The sequence below is a fragment of the Solanum lycopersicum genome, chromosome 12 (assembly GCF_036512215.1).
Source record: "Solanum lycopersicum chromosome 12, SLM_r2.1".
Classification (NCBI taxonomy): Eukaryota; Viridiplantae; Streptophyta; class Magnoliopsida; order Solanales; family Solanaceae; genus Solanum; species Solanum lycopersicum.
Window position 1 is genome coordinate 16,882,519 of NC_090811.1, and position 5,921 is coordinate 16,888,439.

The 5,921-nt window shown below is 29.1% G+C and overlaps 1 long non-coding RNA gene across 1 annotated transcript; it reads right to left on the reverse strand.

Annotated features, from left to right (window-relative positions):
* Positions 1-3,899: 3,899 nt before the first annotated feature.
* Positions 3,900-5,685, reverse strand: LOC109119162 (uncharacterized). Its single transcript, XR_002026374.3, has 2 exons — positions 5,410-5,685; positions 3,900-4,087 (listed from the first exon to the last, which is right to left on the reverse strand). It is a non-coding gene; the product is annotated as an uncharacterized lncRNA (long non-coding RNA).
* Between the last annotated feature and the right edge of the window lie 236 nt (positions 5,686-5,921).

Here is a 5,921-nt window from a genome sequence, read left to right on the forward strand (position 1 = left end):
CAAGAATGAAGCATTATAATAAGATAACATGAAAAAATTACAAAACAAAATTATAAAAATATAATAGTTTGTTCCAAATAAATTCAACAATCTATAAAATAGCAAAGCAATTGAAAAAAAGTCATCTAACTGATAATGATGAAATCGTGATGCAAAAGAAGCAAAATAATTGAAAAAACTATCATCTAAAGTGATAATGGTGAAAGTATAATACAAATATCTTTCTCAAAATCATATAAAATATAATATTAATATTTGTAAAAAAATTTGCTAACTAAAAATTGCCTAAGCACTCCCATCATAACGGAAGAAATTGTGAGAAGAATAGGTTCCTGCATGACATAAATAGTTGGAAATTTATAGTACTACGAAAGGAGATAATGCTTCAAACTCCACAATTGAATTTGAGAAAGAAAAAACATTTAATGTCATAAAAGATTATAAATAATAATTAAAAGAGAAGATGAAAACTTGAAGAATAGAAGTGGGGAGAGAGGGAGGGTAAATATTTTTACCAATAAATTGAATAAATCAATTACCAGTGATTATGAATGAATATTAAAAGATTAATTAAAATATTTAGACATTTAAATTTCAAAGAAAGAAGAAAAATTATAAATAGGAATGGAGACCATAGAGAGGTGTCATATCACCTCATGTATGTTTCTCCTTTATATAAATATATATGATTGAATAAACATACCACAAAAGTGACATGTGAAAGATTCTGTGCATTCTCTTGAAGGTATGTGAAAACGTTATAAAGTTTGGCACTTGCCTTCTTATGAATTTATATATTTACAATTAGTTACTACACGTAATTATTTGCATAAAAAATAATATATAATTAATTTTTTGTACTTCTTTATTCGCAAAATATTTCTTTTAATTTCTCCCCCACTTTGAATTTTTAACTTTTTTCTGTTACATTTTTTTTCTTAAATTTTCACTTTTATTTATTTTTAAAAATATGTGTATAGTTTCAAAAATAATTAGTTAATTTTTTTAATTAAATTTAAATACTTTAGTTATCTTATGTTTTGTTTTATTTATTCAATTATTTTGCTTTTCGTTCAAAGTTAGTTTATTTAAATACAATTTTCAAATTAATTCAAAAGGAAAGACAAAAAAATAAAATCAATTAAAAGAATAGAAATAATAATGAATAATGGTTAAAAAGGATTTTTTTCGAAACATAAGTAAAAATTAAATAATGTAAATTATGTGCTTTAACTCAATTCAGATACAAGATAAAAAAAATAATTATGAAATAAAAATAAAAGCAAAAGTAAAAAAATTAACATGTTTAGAAAACAAATGAAATAATTACACATATGGAGTGATGTGATGTACAAATGGAGTCACTTACCTTATTGAGGTCTCACGTAGTAACTAAAGGTGAACAAATACAAATTTTTTTTGGGGGATAATAGGATACCACATAAGTTAAGATGTGTCACTGGATTTCATTTATAGTGGAGCGGGGTTGTACTTATGGTTTATCCAGAAATGAATTGACCTTTCGAATTGAAATTTGAGAATCGATCAAAACAGAGTGGGAAAATGCACAAGTACCCCCTCAACCAATGACCCAAATCCCAGCGACACACTTATACTTTACTAAGGTCATAGTACCCCCTGAACTTATTTTATAATTAATTTTTACCCCTTTTCGGCTTACGTGGCCCTATCTTGAAAAAAAGGTCAACCATAGGCCTAAAAGGGATTGAAAATTATTGATAAAATAGGTTCAGGGGTAATAGGACCTTAGAATAGTATAAGTGTGTCTCTAAGATTTCGGGCATAAGTTGAGGGGGTACTTGTACATTATCTAAAACATATTTAATTTACTGAATTTTAAATTTATTATTTATACTACAAAAAATTACATAAATATAACTTTTTTAGGAGCTAATTACTTTGATACATTTAAATTTGCAATAATATGAATTGACTAGATTTTAATGCGTCTGAATACGTCTCAATATGTCTATTTTCATGTATATTAGGATACATCAGGTAAAATGTACGTATAATTCTGCCTAGATATACTATATGCAAGTAAATACATATGTATTTGGAATACATAACAAATTTCTCTCCCCTTCCTCGCCTCTCGCTCACCACTCTTCTATGTTTTTGGGATACCAAATACATATGAATTACACCATATACATACATGTACATGTATCTAGTGTGATTCATACGTATATGTGACTCATGACTATCTCGATTGTACAAGAAATCTATTGAAATAACATTTGATATTTAAATTATGAGTTATGACATATTAAACAAAACAAATTTTATCAAATTGAACACTTAGTATATTATATGAATTGCATTATTGAAGTTATTGGTTTGATCTTGTTTATTTCTCTTCAATTTTTATACAACTTATCACACACTTAGTAAAATATTTTCAATGTTCTTCTACTAATATGGCGTGTATATATGGAAAAAATAAAAGTATGAAATTTAGGTAGGCATAACATTTAATATGACAGTTTGAATTAGAAATGCTTTCTTTCCCAAATGTATTTCGAATAAAGTGTTCACTGGTGAATCACTAATGTATCCATGATGCTCTATACAAAACTTTTTTGCTTTAAAAACGCAACTACTTTAAAAACTATGACTGGAAGAATTGAAACACTAAGTTAATTTTATTTTATCAAAAAATGGAGAGGCTGATACAAAATTTGAATGAGATGTTTATATTTGTTAATATATCCGAACACATACAATCTACTGAATACAAAATTTATTATTTATGTTATTTCAGCTGATGTATCGAGCAAAATTATATAATTCAGACGAATCGATAAACTAAAGGATGAAAAGTTATTTGTGTCGGTAACCCATAACTTTAGTTTTTTTTCGATATACCCTAGGCTCATAAAAATCTTATGCAATAGAATTGTAAAAGACAAATGTTGGATCATAGAATTTAAACTGTCTAACAATAAGAACATACCAATGTGTACACAAACCTTACCTCTAAATTGTGCAGGTAGAAGAGAATGTTTCAAAACACACTTAGAGCTCAAATAAATCATAACAAAGCATTTAGGCTCATTTTGCGGTGAATAAAATTACAAAATGAAAACATATCAAAAGTAGAAGTTCATCATAAAACACAAGATCAAATTCTCCAAATATAACTTCATAAGAACATAAATTATTATCTGAATCGTAAAAGATATACCAAGGAATAGAGGGAATTATAGAATTGAAAGACATAACTCACATAACTGCCGTAAAAAATGCAAATTCAGTTCACTAGAGTTGAATCGCCTGTGGTGTAAATAATAGAGAGGGGGAATTTCGAGATCGGAGACATTGCATTTACAACTCCACAATATTATACAGTTGAATGAGTAATATGCCCTATACCCTCCACACTCTAGAAAAAGCAAATTGGTTAAATCACAATATATGTTGGCTTAAAATTTATTTAATGGAAATTTCAAATATACCTATGTATTAGTAAAATGATTTGTATTTATTCGTGGCTATACTCAAGGACTCCTTAATTTTTAAAATATATTTTACTTTTGCCATATATTTTAGTGTTCCTTAATTTTCAAAATGGGAAAAGGCCTAATTTATTCATATGCTAATATATATATAGTGAACATATACCTTCATTTTACTATTTGTGAAAAAATACATCTCTCATTATGTTTTCCAGCGTAATATACCTCTCTTATTATATGTGAATACAACTTTATCCTTAATTTTAAGAGAGAGACAAGTAACAAGATCAACAAAAAATAACCTTGTACATATTTTAAGTACCTGTGTTATCACAACTCAATGGTAGACCCTAGGCGTAACATGGTGTATTACAATAAATCATACAAGAGTAATGGAAATCAAGAGTTTGCAAAGACAAATTCAAAAATGGATTTTATAATATCTCAAACTCATTTATTACATGACAAGTAATCGGTACATAACCCGTATGTCGGGTTCAAAACTCAAATGAAAAAACATAATAAAGAAAAGTCTTGGTCCTCGGAACATGCGGAATCACCAATCATGAAGCTTTTACTACTTGATTGCTAGCCACAAAAGTGATAATCTGGAGTGTTGGATCATACATTTTTATAAGAAATGTAGGAAAGATTATGTGTTAATTAAAAAGTTCACTAAGTATTATAACCATGAATAAAATATAATAAATCATGCTTAAAAGAACTTTTCATGACATGATATGACAAGGCTAAAACATGAGTAAAAGAGCTAGAAAGTATAAGTCATAAAACATGGTCGATGAAAGTTATTATCCTTCAAACTCGTATGAGATACTTATGAAGTAAACCTAGTTCCTTAATCTGAGAAATTCACCTTTGACCGACATATAAGACCAAGTGAGCTATCAACATGAATCCGGTGTTCTCCCCACACAAAAAAGGGTGTAAACATGGTTAATCAAGATAATATCCTTCACACCTTTAAGAAATACTTCTATAAGTAACCTTACTTCCTTAATGTAAGAAACATACCTTCAAAAAGACATAAAAGACCACGTGAGCTATCACAAGAATCGGGTGTCTTCCCCACAACAAAAAAGGATGTCCTACTTCCCAAGGTAAGACCATAAACTCTTAGCTATTGTGGGTTAACTACCTAATGTCTATTTAAGACAATCATCCTATAGGGGAACATAGGTATGTGATAAAGACATCACCAATAGAAACCCATCCTCTACTAATGGATGAGCTTCCATCGCCACTAGAAACCCATCCTCTACTAATGGGTGAGCTTCTATCTCAATATCCTGTTGGTGCTAAGTGTAAAACCCACAAAATTTTTATTTTCTTAACATGCATTTATTATCCATGGTGGGGCACACCATATTGCCAATCCAAGCTATGTCATATATTATATATGTAAAGGAACAATTAATACTACCAATCCGAACCACATTTCATTAGAATAATTCTTTAACTTTGATTCATTTTAGGTTTGAATACCTTCCAACCATAGAATCCTTTATAAGAGAAAACCTTTACTATTCATGATTTTATGCAAAAATGATAAATCCTTTCACAACATAACCTAAAAACATCATATATAATTTACTCTCACAATGACTTACATCATAATTTATCAATTTCATAAGAACATGCATAATTCTATAATTCTTCTTTCATAGTTCAAACCCCACACTATATCGTCATGGCTTGAAAAAAATGAGGGACGCATGGGTTCATGGGGATTAGTCTTAAAAACATGGAATAATTTCATTTCATGCAAAATATATCATAAAAAAAACAATTCAATGTTGAAAGGAACTATAACATGGAAGAAAACCCAAACTGAATTAGGGATTGTTAACTTTATAAATTGAGAAATTTAGGAACTCTAGGGAAGAAAATCGATAGATGAAAACTATCATACCTCATCTGAAAAAATATTTCCTTCAATGGAGGGATAAATGCATGAATCGAAACCCTAGGTTGATTCCTTATCCAAGCTTTTCAAAGAGAGAAATATTTTTGAGAGGAAGACATGTTCTTCTTTTAGGAATTTGAGGGAATGATTTCAATTGGGGAAATTGGGGGTAAAACATAATTATACAAGGAATTATATGGAGGGTAAAAAGTCGCAGTATTAGGCTAGAATAATTAGGAAATGATCCAAAAGCCCCTAAGTAAATAATTGTCAATACACATAGATGGAATGACCTACGCTTAGTTTGTTGAACCACGAACCGTACTAGTTGACCATCATTTAGGGTCAAAGACCATGATTTTTGGAACTTGATTAGTGGGAACCAATTAAAATTTTTATTCGGTTGACGGGCCATGGATCTCGACTGTAGGTCTCTACTTTTGATATAAACATCTCTCGAATTGTAGGACTGGCCTGCTAAACCTACCTATGAATCCTACATTGAACAAATGACCGTC